Raw genomic sequence first — 15,860 nt, forward strand, 5'->3', positions numbered from 1 at the left:
CACCTACGAAAGTATAATGACAACTTTGAAAGTATAATGTCAGTACCAACTACATCACAAATTACATTCTCAAGACCTTTCAGTAGTAAAAGTTGACTTAATATCTGCCTGCTATTAATTTGAAGATGTATTTTGTGTTACAGGACATGAGCATGTAACTAAGTAGTTTAGATACAAGCTATATCTGTTAGAGTCCATCATCCAGTAATTCACTAAGGAGGTGGACCAAATCCCACTGAAAGGCAAAGGAATTTCAGCACGAGCTTTCAGTTGATGAGATGCTGTGAATAATGAGGTATTTCTGGGTAATATATACATCATTAGAAAATTTGTATCATAGAATCGTAGAATGGTTTGGTTTGGAAGGGACCTTAAAGATCATCTAGTTCCAAACCCTTTGCTATGGGCAGGGACACCTTCCACTATATCAAATTGCTCAAAGCCTCATCCAACCTGGCTACCATGTTGTTCTTTTATGAAGATGGCTTTGTACACATTATGATGCAGACCAAAAAAGCATGTCATTATTTGAGACATAATAAAACCAACCAGTAATGTATGTCTGTTTTGCATTTCTTTATCATGAAGGATGGGAGATAAAAGAACTTCCCATCTAATGTAGGTGTTTCAATTGTCACCATCCCTGGAATGGCTGAGCACAGCATTTGTTTGTGGATTTAGGCTGCATATTATTATGTGGCATAACAAGAACTGTGTTTGAGCAAATATAAGCCATTGTCTGGGAACAGACAATGAGCAGAATACAGAGAGAACAAGGCAGGAAATTTGGGGTTCTTTATTGCTTCCTTGTAGAGTTTTCCCCAAGGTTCTAATACCAATGATATGCTGAGTATGTTAATTTGATTTAGTATTACATGATTATTGATGGAGGTAAAATAATGACGTATTAAATTCAGACTGAACTATAATGGAAATACTATATTCATTATCTGTGTTTTAAAACCAAGTGAGTTCATTAGACCACTAAAATAAATCCCAAAGAAATTCAAGAAACAATTGTTAAACTGATTTTTTAAAGTGTCATCAGTCGAGTCAGTCTCTGTAAGTAGAGATTGTCCTTTATCTCTTTCCAAAGCAACCTATCCTTTAACCCTGCCAGAAGAAAAACATTTCAACATAAAGAAGTAAGCCTCCTCCCCTTTCAAAATACAAGTGTATTTACTATATTAACTTTTTTTTTTTTTTTTCTATGAATGTAACTGAGCACTGGCACGTGTTGCCTAAAGGGGTTTTAGACTTTCTGTCCTAGGAGATATTCAAGAGCTGTCTGATCACTGTCTTGGGCACCCTGCTCTAAACAATCCTGCTTCAGCAGGTGGGATAGAAGAGATAATCTCCAGTGGCCCCTTCTAATCTCAACTATTCTGCAATTAAATAAATTACATGGTGGTGTTGTAATCATCTTCCTATTTCCTCTCAAAATTCTCAGGCAGTGTATGTATTGCTTACTGTGCAATGGCAACAAATCCGTAGCTGTAGATGGTGAGAAAGAAGGATTTTGGGAAATACCAGCTGCTGGTAACATCCAAACTGGAGTCAGTACTTATGCTTCAGAAAATGTTTTCTGCTAATAGAGACTGGGTGAATTACTGTATTTTTTGAAAGAAGATCTGTAGGTATCTTAGAGAGATGTTAATAACTATAAATGAAGATGTTTTACTGTGGCTACATTCATGTAAACATCCTTAGAATGAGAAAATTTAATTTTAACGACAGCTTACAGGCTGAGAGAGTTGGGGCTGTTCAGCCTGGAGAAAAGAAGTCTCCGGGGCGATCTTATTGCAGCCTTCCAGTACTTAAAGGGGGCTTACAGGAAAGCTGGAGAGGGACTTTTTACAAGGATATGTAGTGATAGGACAAGGGATAATGGCTTTAAACTGAAAGAGGGTGGATTTAGATTGGACATATAGGAAGAAATTTTTCACTCTGAGGGTGATGAGGCACTGGAACAGGTTGCCCAGAGAAGTTGTAGATGTCCCATCCCTGGAAGTGTTCAAGGCCAGGTTGGATGAGGCTTTGGGCAACCTGGTGTAGTGGAGGGTTTCCCTGCCCATGGCAGGGGAATTGGAACTAGATGATCTTTGAGGTCCCTTCTAACCCTAACCATTCTATGATTCTATGATTCTATAATATGTTAAGATCTTAAAATATTAATCCATGTTACCTTCTGCTATTTATATTTGAGGATACAGGAAAAAATATGAAATAGAGTGTGGGAGATTTAAGAAAGACACTTTCTGCATATGGTTTCGTGCAACAGTCAGTCTGACATTTCTTATGACATAAGCTCTTGCTGTATCTGACATTTATTGGGTCAAATCTTCACTTTGATATCCAAGAGAAATAGTTATTATAAAGAGTTCTGTTTTAAAATCTATTTTGCATATGCCAGTTTCTATTTTGAAAGTTCTTTCTGGCTAAATCAAAGCTGCTTCACTAGCATGCTGAAAAGCACTCCTCTAAGCAGCACGTCTCTGCCAGATTTCATCTTCTAACCCCAGCTACTTCTGTGCTAGACATGTTTGCAAAAAAATGGCAATGAAATATATGATGATGAAAGTGTTTTGTTCAAAAATTGTAATTTCATTCAGTCTGAACTGTTTCAATTCCCCCTTCTCATGTCCATAAAATTTTCCTTGAACAGGTACCAGCTCTTGGTATTTGGACAGGAGGCAGACTAAGAAAGGATTAGTGGAGGAAATGTCTGGCAGCCTTTACTCTTCCAGAAATATTTTCACTCAAAATATCTGAGTATAAAATATATGCAATGTCCATAGTACCTCCTTTTCCAAAATGAGAGCTTGGTATTATAGCCACCTTTTCCTCCAGATGAGAGGACAAAACAAACTCTTCAGAAGCATCTCAGTTCATTCATAAATACACATCAAAGTTCTTATTGGTTCACCAGTGATCTGCTTTCTTTCCCAGCGCACACAACTTCTCCGAGGTCTCTGCATTCCCAAGCGAGTGAGGTCTTCATCTGCTTGGAAAACTGATAGGTGACAGCAGGGTCCTTAAGGCTATATCTAAACTGGTAGTGTAGGCTGTGTTTCTGGATCTAGATGAGTGCTGTGGTTGGTACTGGAGCTGATTTGATCTAGGTGTGCACTAGCCTCTTCCCACTTCTTGAGAGAGAAGGAAGAAAAGGCAGTGGTATGAAAAAGCAATGCATTGCATTCTACATGAGTGTCATCTGGAGAAACGGGGCACTGGAATCTTGGAGAGTTGTACTAAGAGCAAACTCTGGTACAGCATTTGTTTGATTTAACATGACAGCTTGAAAAGTCTGCTACTGTAAGCACAGGAAACCTTTTGTATGCAGAAATGTTATCATGACTCTTTTCATCCTCCAGACCACATCCTAACTCGGGTTAGATTTATTTGGTTTGCTTTATTTCCTTTTGTCTTAAGAACTATCTGGTAGGTCTAAAAGACTTGAAAAAGACTAGTCAGTGTGCTCCATTATCTGAATCTCGACATCTGGCCTGTTTTAGCCCAGAATAAGCTGTAATGTGAGAAAGACCGACTGATGTCCAGACAATAATGAAAAAAACACTGTGACTACTTAAGTATCACTGTAATGAAGCTTGGGGACTGTTGCATGCTATTTCTGCTAGGTGGACAACAGCTGCCAATTTAGGATTCAATGAATTATATAAAGCAAATGAATGTTTCATATGGTCAGATTGTTGTTTATTTTGTCAAGTTGCTGGATTGGGTAAACTCTTCTTTTTTTTTTTTAATAGGTTCTCTATCATTTTCCCATTGCAGAGTGTGTTAGTTGTTATGGAAACATTTGTCATTGGCATGAGTCAAGCTTAGTCATAGCCACATGGGCAAAATAAAACTGGCTTATATATTAATTAAACATTTATGTAAAGGTTTGGGAGCTAATAAAAATTTTTACAATGTTTGTGACTGTGCACATGTGTGTATGTACATAAATACATATACACAACTCATGAAGCTGTGATATCCACTTTTTTATCTGCATAAGCTTGAAAGGAAGTTAGATGTCCTACGAGAGACTCCAGTAAAAACCCTCTTAGTTACCTAGCTATGAATGGGATGAATCTTCCTTGCAGTGCTCATCTCTATGTATTGACTTTAAGTGGGACTTAAATGATGAACATAAACTAGCTACACTTAGCATCTTACATTAGGTGAGATGAATCTTTACTTGTTTAGAATTTCTTATGTTTTGTTTGAGACACTTCCTCAGGTTTACCTTACTTCAGTGTGTTTGTTAGCTTTTCCATTCAAGACTTACGAAGTGTAAGCTTAATGTACTTTCTTTAGGTCTCCATCATACCAAAATTTTACTTTAATTTGTGCATTGCATCATTTCAGCAATGTGTCATGCTTCATTCTTTTATGTGTTTTTTTTTTTTTCTGACAGTTTGTATTTTCTTGACTGTCTCTTTTCATAATTTTTATGTCTTTCCCAACAGCTTATAGTCTATTGATGGTTCCCCTGATGCTTAGGAGGGTTTTCTCTACTGATTACATGATTCTAAAAATGATTCCTCTTTGCTGGTATCATCACTTTTAGCTCGGTGTGAGTTGTTTCTCCCTGTACCAGTTGCAAGAATGTCATTTGGATCCTCAATGGAGATTACAGGTAGGGTTTTAAGACTTGTTGAACCTTGTCTTGTCTCTTCTCCCATTGATGATAATGATTAACTCTCCCTAACTTCTAAGGAACAGAATAAGGAGGAAGCTAAAGGCTTTCATTCTGTGAAAAGCAATTTTTTTCTTTTCTTTTTCTTGTCTTTTCTTTTTTTGTCTTGTCTTTATTTTCTTTTTTCTTTTTTACTCTTCCAAGATTTTTTAGAAAAGGTGCCATCCAAAATAGCTCTGATCCACTGAAATTTATGGATTTAGATAATAGTTTCTTATGTATTCTTATTTTGTGAGAGGCAAAGAGGCAAAGCTGTCTTGGCTGTAGAAAAAGCATACTAAACCTGTGTTAGCTGGCTGTTTGAAATTTGAACCGAGTTAACAGCTGCTTTACCTCACTGAATAGCAAAACTATACCAGCAATTCATTTTGATCTGTGTCTAATTTTGATAGTTTTATTTCCTCCATCTATGGGGAAATATGATTTTAAGGAAATTTAGGATACAACTAGTAGGTTAGCACAGCTTCACTGGAGCATTGCTTAGTTTCATGACTAAGGTCTGAATTAGAGAGACTGGAATGATATAATGTATTCCCAGCTATTTATGTGACTCTTCAACCAATTTTATTAGTACTAGCCTAATAAACATTGTAGTAGTGGTAGCTTTGTTTGAGCAGTAAAATAAGTATGTAAACAAATAGAGTTGCAAGGATTTCCTGCAGAATTATGAAGTAATGATTTTTCCAGTGACAGAAAGAACGGATGGAATAAAACAGAATTATATCAATAAGAAAATATGTGTAAACAATGTGTATAAAAAGGGGGTTTAAAATGTCTTGTAGGTATTGGACTAGGTCGATTTCTGTCACAGGTTTAATTTAACTTCGAATGAATTAGGCAACTTTATGCCAATTTAAAGATCTGACTTATCCATGGGATTAGAATAGCTTTAGTACTTTTCTTTGTCATTGTGGACATTAACTGTTGTGGCGGGAAGCAAGGGACTAATTTGGAAAACTTTAGAATTCAAGATTTTTATATTCTTAATAAAATGGTCTTGCCTTCAAGAGAAAAATAGTACTGTTGGAAAACATTACTGGCTCTTTAAGAACTTCAGTTTGCTTTGCTTGGAAGAGACTTATACTTAAACACATTATAATTTCGCAGAAGTTGATTAATGTTTATGTGTATCGTTGTTATAGTTTTACTACAGTAGCAACCCTAAGTACAATTATGGTAAAGTCATGATCCCAATCCAAAATTAACAATATCTGTATGCAGCCTCATAGATATCCTGGAGATTCCCAGCAGTTGACAGTAGAACTGAATGGGCCTTAATAGTGAATTAATGATTTAACTTAAGTGCATATATCAAACGAATCACAATGCCTTATAAGCTGCCTTTTGTAATTTTTTGTATAAGAGAACTTCTTACAATGTGCTTTTTTGTGCATATTGCTTTTCTTGTAAGAAAGCAAGTAAAACTAGGAGAAATAAGTGCATGTGTAGGATTTATTAGTTCTGGATTCTGTAATATTTACAGAGAAGACGAAGTACTTGTGGAGCTACCACATGGGACAAGGGTAGGTTCAATAACATTTTGAGAAATCAGCATTTTACTTGGATTTTTTTTTTTTGCTGCTCTTGTCAGAAATTTCCTGGTGAGTTTACCCAGTGACATACTGTCTATCCAAACAGAAAAAAAAAATATTCCTGCTCAAATTTTGAGATGACATATATTGAACGAATAATTAACAATGCAGGGGATAAATCAATAGTATAAACCAGTCTGGATTGTGCATTGAGCACAGTTTATATGTTTTACAAGCCCCAAAAGGAAGACTGTGTGTCTGCTGTGAAGAGCATAACTTCGTGGATATGAAATGGAAGAGTATATTCTGGAAAATAACAACTGTGGAAAGGATTAGAGAATCACAATCAGTTAAATATCAGGTCCCAGCATGCTTAGCAGATGTCCTAATCTTGTCTTTGAATGTATGAACCAATAGTCACAGAAAGAGCTACAATACATTACAATTATAAAAATAATAGATGAGTCCCTTTGTCTTCCTATGGTGAATCAGTAGTTTCAAAAGGTTGTCAATAGATTATAAGGATTCTTCTCCACTTCCACACCTCAAAAAACTCCAACCAAACCCCAGGGTACTCTGGAAATGGCCTGTTTGCATAGTCAGCATGTGCAAACATTTATACATTCTGACCTTACTGGGAGTAAGGGATTTTGAACTAGTGAGTATATGCAAATACCAAGAAATCAAGATTTCTGACTGAAGATAATTTTTTAACCTGTTAGAAAAAAAACATCATTCAGAGAAGACCAAATTCAAAGATTGAAAATTGAAACTGAAAAACGGGGACAAAATGAAACACAGGCTTTTAATGACAAAGGTAATTAAATTGGAGCAATTTATTCAGAGATCTGGTGAATTTCATGCTATGCAAGAACTTCTTATCAGAACTGTATAGTTTTATGAAAGATGTGCTATAGATCAAAGAGAACTTGAGGGCTTGATATGTTAAGGCTCATTATCCCTTTGCATACAGGATTTGCTGGTTTCTGTTTACAGTGTTTGAAATTCTAAGCCTGGTATTTATTAGGAGTGTATTATTTGCAGGAGAAACGCAGCCCATACCAATAGCCAGTGTGCTGTTTTGGCACCCACAGCACTTCTTATAAAACAAATAAGGCCTGAAAAGATGCAGCGATAATGGTAACAGAAGGAATTCCACCTACGTAACAGGAAAAAAAAAAAAACAACCAACAAAATATCTCCAGAAAGAGGGACATAGTTTTATAGCTGGACATGGCATGGAGGTAGGAGTGCAAAGCAGACAGAGAAGCTGAATGTTTATTCCACGGTAGCTGGGCCAGCTTAGAGGATCTCCCCGTGGATATCATAAATGCCCCCAAAAACAGTGAGTAATTTAAGTGCTTGGCTGAGCTGGAGGTAGTCTGTGACTGCTGAATTCCTCCAATGTGTCAGCTCATCTGGAAACATCCAAGCATGAGTGATAAGGGTGAGTAGGAGGAACAGGTTGCTTCTGAAGAACAATATGTTTTTAGGGGCCAGTATTGCAGCTAACCAAATATCATTATTTTTTGAAAAAGTGATTCTGTGTTGGAATAAAATAATAGGGATTTAAAAGAAAAAAAAAAAAAAAGGAAATACTATTGTAAGGAGATAAAATGCATTTTAAAATATTTTGAAAAAAAATGAAAATAGTTAATTTAGGGATGTCTAAATATCTTACTGTCCTTGTTGCATTTCATATTTTAGGAAGGACCTCAGGGTTTCTTGCCTCTTCATTGTCAGCCCTGTGACCTTGTTACAAAGAAACGGTACAAGGTATATGGCCCTTGAGGCAACACAGTCAGATAGAATTCTGGGGTTCCTACATATTTTGGAGATCTATATATATAAATGAGGGAATTCTAAAATATAGGCCATACATTCCCCCTTTCCCTCTTCTTGTTTAGATTATCCAAAGCCAGCTTTTAGGATGTACTACTTGTTAAGCGAAGTCGACAGTTGGTAAATTTCGTTTCAAGCTAAGCCTATAGGCTACTTCTACTCTATATTTTAGATGTGGAATTTAAGCTTTATGATGTTCTATGCAGTGCTCAGGTCAGGTTCGATAACACTAGTTGCAGAGTAGGGATGGTACTCTGATTGGAGGCAATGCCTCAGAATCTTTCTCAGCTGCCACGCTGCCTTCCGCACAGTTACAGGTACTCTTTCTTTTCTTTTAAACTTTTCTTGCTTTTCTGTTCCATTCCTACAAATAAGGTGTGCATCAGCGTGTGAAGGACATTGTTAATGAATGGAGATCGGGACACAGAAGTGCAATATGCCACTTTATTTAAAAAAATGTAACATTTCTAAAAATTGCACTTCATTTCACTTGTATCAACTGAAGGAGGAGATGTGTTTTTAATAAGCTAATTTCTGTCCTCTGAGTTCATTGCATCAGAGGTGCATCTAAATATTGCTAGCTACCATAAATTAAGTTAAATTTGTTTATTCCCCCAAAAAAGCACTGTAGAAATATCTCACAGTTTTCAGAAGGCCAAATTACACAACCTTTTCTCAAAGTCATTAGTTGTGTTGCTTTAATAATTTTCATAGGGCTTATCATCAAGAAAAGTCAAATGGGAAAATATATAAAAATCTGAATTAAAAGCAAAACTATCAAGATTCAATGCATGACTGGTGCCCTTTTTTGAACACATCAAATTAAATTTCCAAGAAATATAATAAGAAAATGGATTACTTGTACTTATACTCAAAAATTGGAAGTAAATTAGCATTTGAATTGTCTTAGGCAGTAAAACAAATATTATGACCCATTTTCTTATGCAATAGCAACACTTAGAGAAGTACAATCATCCCAAGTAAAATGTCTTAAGTCCCCAGAATATCCATTTTGTGTGTGCTTATGTGTGTGCACATAAATACATACATTAACCTTTTCTTTCAGAGTGTATTAACTTTGCACAGCTACAGTGTTACGTTAAACATAGAAATCCTTGTTTATCAACTAGGTTTGAAGAATGGGGAAGGCTGTTGTAGGCCAGCTTCATGGGATTGTATCCTTTGGTGAAGCCAGTGTTGTCCTTCAGATTCTTTCCACACGTACAATTGTGACTGCAACAGCTGTGAAAATGAGGACTACCAATGCTGACGACATGTTAATTATGCAGTAAGGCTTTTGTTTGTGGAATATCTGTTTGTTCACACAGATGGGAAAAGCTTAAGAGAGATGACTTTTTTCAGTCCACATACCTGACTTCAGTCAAATCGTTTAACCTATTTCTTCCTCTTCCCAAGGTTATGGGAGGTGAGGGTGAAATAATAATAATAAAAGACAAATTTGACATACACAGTCCTGGTTTAATATTTTACTAAGTTTCAGACTGCAACAGAGTTTTTCTCTGCAATGTAGGAAATTTCAGATTTGTATGGAGTCCTGGAATGAGATCTCAAAGCAGCAGTGGGTGAGAAATAGGCCAGCAATTCCAAAGAAGGTTAGAACTTCACCTTGCAAGCTTTTCTCAGGTCAGGTAGTTTTATGTGGATTTTCTCCGTGTTATATGACAGTCACTTGTTATGGTGCAGCAGGTTAGCCCAAAGCCTGTGTGATGCTGAGGCTTTACTTAGAACATTTTCAGATGAAGATCTACTGGAGACAAGAGCTCAGGGTGGAAAGAGAACTTTCTCTCGTCTCTTCTTAATTACTGGCTGACATCACACACGCACCATCTCATGTGACATTGATTAAGCTCTACAGTTCCCTGATATTCCTCATTCTATTGAAGCTTTCATCTACTCCTGAATTTAAAAGAATATAAATAGTGCGTAACAGCCCTTGGCAAATGGTTTATTGCAGTCACAGAAAATATATAAGATTAGCCTTTTTTAATGTTGTGTTTCTGTTCACTGTAAATAACAACCTTAATTTATTTTATGATTCATGACATTATTCATACCCCTGACATCATATTCTCATCCTCAGACAACAATGAAGTTTCATTATGAGAAGATGATAAATCATCTAATAAAATTTTTCTCGCTGCTGATTCACAGAAAGAGAAGACTATTTGAATGCTACTGCAATTTTTAGATTATTGTCTTTTATTTACCATTGCATTGATAACACTTTCTATCATGCAGCTATTTCTCCATACTAATTAGGTTAACTGAAGCAAGACAAATACACATCGGGCTGTTTTATATAAAACTAACATTTCACACATGAAGATGTTTTTTTCTAAAAGTATATTAAGGTCTTCTGCACCATCTGGCAGATTTTAATAGGCTTGATAAGGGTTTTAGACCTGTTCAAATTTCAAATTTCAAGTTCTATTAGACTCACTCTTTTCTGTAAGTGTGCTGTCATACTTTGCACACTTCATAAAATAGATCCTGAAAAGGAAATAATTCTTGGACTTGATTTTATGTTTTGTCACAACATGATATGAATTCAATTTCTTTCAACTTAATTATGCTCTACTAACAGCACAGTCAGAGATGGAAGAGGAAGACATGCTACAAGTGCTGGAGCAGTGGTTCCCCTACAGCCCCTGGAAGAGATTATGGGGAAGCAGATACTTCCCTGCAGCCTGTGTAGGGGACCATGCCCGTGCAGGTGGATATTAACTGAAGGACACACACTGGAGCTGGTTTATCCTGAAAAACTGCAGTCTTGAAGAAGACTCACACTGGAGCAGGGGAAAAGTGCAAGGAGGAAGAAATGGCATAGAGGAGCTGTTATGGACTGATGCAAACTCCATTCTCCATCTCATTGTGACACTAGGGTTGAGGGACAGTGGGCAGAGGAATCAGGAATGAAGGAAAGAAGTTGAGCCTGTCTTGACCATGATGGTAACTGATAAGTGATTTCCCTGTCTTTATCTCTATCCACTAACTTTTCCATCTTATTTTCTCCCCAGGTGCTCAGGTATTCAGGAGGAGGAGTGAGAGTCGGTGGGTGTCTGGCTGTTGGCCAAGTTTAACCCACCATACATCAAAAATGCTAATCAGACTTTCTTCTGTAAGAACACTTTTTTCCCCTGAAATGTGTTGGGGTTTTTTTGATGGGTGGGTAGTTAGTGTGTTATGACTGCTGATCTTACATTTCTATATTGTGTTTTCTATTTGCTACCTATAACTTTCTGTAAAGTGTAATACTTTACATGCTGTCTGGAGCTCGGTCTTTATATACTGCTTCATTTAGAATTTAGGTGTTAGGATTACATCTTGGTTTTGAACATGCCTAGACTTCATGCCTTAGATTTTATTAGAAACTTTGCATACAGCATAATCATAAAATTTTACTATAAGAAATCTTGTTTTTCACCTGATTTTTTTCAGCCACTGTTCCTTTCTCTGGTTTGAATTAAAAATCAAAATTCATAGCAAAGTACACCAGCAATCTTCTTTTGATATAACATTTGCAATGGGCTGATGATTATTACTCTCTATTTTTTCTTAGCAGGTCAGTTGGGGTTACAATTTTTCAGATACAATGTAAGCAATTGCTAATGCTCTTCGGAGTTTACGTATGCTTTTCTTTTTTCTTGTTGGCTGCAGCTTGAGAGGGGTGGAAACAATGTGATAGCAGAAATAAATAGACTCAATTTTTGTCATCTTCATTTTTTCTCTGAAAATGTATACTTTTACTAAAAGCAGAGGACAAAAAATTGCTCATGATTTTTTTGAAACAGCTTAATAAAAAGCTGTTACACAGCTGAAATGTGGCAGCTGACTACAAGAACACTCCTACTTTTATATAATGAGAGCTAAATCAAATCTACTCAAGGTAGTGAAATTCACTAATCACAAAAAAAAATCAAACTGTACATTTTTAGTTCACTTTTAGATTTAAGGGACAAAACGTTCAGCAATAAATTTTGATTTCTATGATCCCCTTTCTATCAATTTGTTTTGTGTATTCACTTTCATGTTTAATGACTTATTATAAGCATCATTTAGAAACCACCCTTTAATGAAATAGAATCATAGAATCATAGATCATCGAGTCCAACCATTCACCCTGCACTGTCAGGGTCCCTAAACCATGTTGCTCAACACCAAATCCACATGGTTTTTAAACACCTCCAGGGATGAGGACTCCACCACCTCCCTGGGCAGCCTGTTCCAATACTTCACAACCCTCTCTGTTGATATCTAACCTAAATTTCCCCTGGTGTAACTTGAGGCCATTCCTTCTCGTCCTGTCATTCATAACATGGGAGAAGAGACCGACCCGCATCTCCGTACAACTTCCTTTCAGGTAATTGTTGAGAGTGATAAAGTCCCCCCTGAGCCTCCTCTTCTCCAGACTAAACAGTCCCAGCTCCCTCAGCCGCTCCTCATAGAACAAGTTCTCTAAACTCTTCACTAGTTTCACTGCTATCTTGATGTTTTTTTTTAAGATTCATGCAAGTGCTTTGCCTTCATTTAATTCATCATATGAAATTGGTCATGATTTTTTGTTAACCCAATGAATGAGTAAATTAGTAAATACTGTTATTGGAAAGTCATAAAATCCGTAATATGAACAAGCATAACAACAATTTTCAATGGAATGTAAATAAAGAGTGTAGTGTGCTATGGTTGTAGAGACTATATTTGAATATTTAATTAGCTTTTAATTTCAGACAGCATGCTTTAGTGCCATGCTCTTTAATGCCACAAGAACATATTGTTGCACCTATGATAATAAAGCTAAATTAAAACGGTTAGAAAGCTACTATCTAAAATAACATTATGAAGAGCCAAATATGCAAGACAGTGTCACAGTCAAAAGAACAAAACTTTCCTCATGTTTGGAGAAGAAAAGATTAATCTCGGCACCTTTTAATGATGATGTACATATCCCATAGAGTTTGGAAACATACCAGAAACATGGTCCAGTTCCTGCCTCTGCACCTAACACAACACTTTAGAGGATAAGGTGTGCTGTTCTGAGTGAATAGCATTAAGCCGGACATGTTTCTCATGAATCCCTTCACTCTGCCTTTCAAAGTAGTTTGTGGGACAACTCTGCACTAACACGTCTTAGGACCGTGCCTAAATTGTACGGTATCGGTTGCAGATTTATGCCAGTATGGATGCTGGCTTTATGGTTGACAAATCCACTTGATGCACTTCTCTAGAAAATTCGTTTTTCTCAGATAATAACAAATCTAAATCTGATCAGTGTCTTATGTCAAGACACTGGTTTTCTTTGAGAGGAGCTGTAGACCATCAAAGAATTTGAAGCTGATTCTATAGGTGTTTTATTCCTGCTGTCCCTTGGGAACATGGCCAATTCTGTAAGGGATTTTGCTCAAAAGAACATAAAGATTTACTTGGTGTCTGTATTTTTTACTACCTGCAATATCTTGTAGGCCTATCCTTCCAGGAGTTCCAGTGCTCAAAACAAATCTTCATCCTTCTCATTCTCATAACTGACTAATAGTTAAGAAAATGCGGGGTTTTTTTTTCTGTGACTCCAAATTTTCCAGAGCTCAGTGTGAACGTCACCACAAAGGGGAATCTGAAAATGCAACATTGAGCTTCCTGAACTACCAGGTTGCTTTTGAATTTTGAAAAGCAGAAAATCCTCTCAAACTGATGCTCTCAATAGTTCTGAAGTCCCCAGTTCCACAGCAGTTGTCATGGAGGAGTCATCTCAGAGTCATAGATTCTAAAAATCTCTGCTGTCCTGCAATTCACTAGGCAATTTGGCAAGAATACTAGGCAAAGTTTTATTGGATACTTGTCTGTGTTTCGGCAAGCATTAGTTGAAATAGATATTTATATACAACACTTCTATTTCTGAGGCATGCTTCATCTTAAAACTAGTTTGGTTTATTGGCCATGCTACTCCTATTTGAAAGCTGTTACTGAATATTCTGGCTCTGATGATTACCACTTCTAATTTCCAACCCAAATGTATTTATGGCTCATCTAGAAATATTTTTATTAAGTCAACATTGTCGTTTATTTTAAATAGCTTTTCTTCTTCTCTTGTGTTTACCCTTAACCACTCCATCTATTTGAGTAGATCTTATCACATCTCAGTTCATTTTACTAAATTAAACAAGACAAAACCTTTTTGTCTTATTTCATATGGCTTGTAGTACTCTGGAAACCTCATCGTATACATCTTAGAATTGCATTTGTTATTTGATGGACATGTCATGTTATTGTCAACAATAACCCAGCCACTTCACACTATGTTTCTTCTCTTCCAGCTGCTTAGAACAGAACCCACTTTTGTTCCTCCTTAAGTGTATCAGCTATCTTTAGTGTTGTCCACTGCCATATTCTTCTGGCTACTTCTATATTGTTCTGTGGTCTGTTCAATTTGTGTTACTAATAAATTTTATCAGCTATCCTTTACTTTTTGTGCCTGCTTGAAACTTAACGCAATGAAAACATTAACAAGATTTGTACCATGACTAATCCTTGACTAACTCTATTAGTAATTGATCCCAGCTTGATTATTCCCTTCTCAGATATGTCACTTGGCAGCTGTTTTTCAGTCAGTACACTATCCACCACAGAATTCTTGCACTAGCTCTCATGTTCTTCCATTTGTTAATTCCCATAGGTAATCTATCAGATGTTTCACCATATGTCTGATAGAGTAACTATATTGTTATTTCCCCATTTATGTAATGATATGGGCTATAGATATAAGGCTAATCTTTTCAATGATTCTTGGATAAGTTATTTTGGATTTTATCCCATTTGTACTTACTATAGGTCCTGTGTTACTTTCCTAAATAAATGCATTATTTTTTTTAAAATAACTTGGTATTAACCTGTAAATTATGACATCATTACCTTCAGATAAAGAATGAATTTATGTAGAGTAGGGAATTCTAAGGGGCCTGTGGGAGACATATGCTGGAATTCTTTTTCTGTCAGGCTAAAGACTCGACCTATGTTTTCTTAACTCCTAAGTTATGCTATGATATGCTAACCAGTGAATCTCCCATTTCCATCCTTCTGAATCTTCTACCTTTCAGATAAAGTACTTAAATAGTCACAGGAATATGGAATGAGAAAGTGAGAATGAGTCCAGTCTGATGCTCTTTGGAAAGAGGAGGCACCTAGCCTCCTTTCCTAACCATAATGAATATTGAATTATTTATACAAGATAGAACAGACTAGATAGGAGAGATTAAGAAGTCTTCCTCTCCTGTATATGTTTTCCAATGTATTTTTAACCTGTTGGGCCTCTTGGGAAGTGAGAGCTGGGGTTTGAACACTCAGAGGAAAAGAAAAGAATCGAATTTGAGTGCTCTTACTAGTAAGCAATTGATAAAAAGTGCAAAATAACTTTTCATCCTCTCCTGGCAGCTCTGTGAATATGGTCTTGTATTTCTCTCTAAATTTCTCAGAAAAATTGAAAAGAAACATACTGTTGTAGATCTAAAAGAGTTGACAGTTTCACTTAGTTTATATTTGTTTAATGGCGAGGGGAAGTGACAGTGAAGTGAAGGTTTGTTTCTTTTGGCAAAAGATTTATAAATAAATGTGGTTCATTTTCCACAATTGAGAGTAAAGGGAGATGTTTTTATTTTGGCTTGTTTGCTTGTTGAAATGAAAAATTAGTTCATACATGGCTACAAACAACTAATTTCCGGGTTTTTTTGTCCGACTTCTTGGTTTTCGTAGTAATATCTAACGTGCTAAATTGG

This window comes from Tauraco erythrolophus, chromosome 3, assembly GCF_009769465.1.
Source record: "Tauraco erythrolophus isolate bTauEry1 chromosome 3, bTauEry1.pri, whole genome shotgun sequence".
In the NCBI taxonomy this organism is placed as follows: domain Eukaryota; kingdom Metazoa; phylum Chordata; class Aves; order Musophagiformes; family Musophagidae; genus Tauraco; species Tauraco erythrolophus.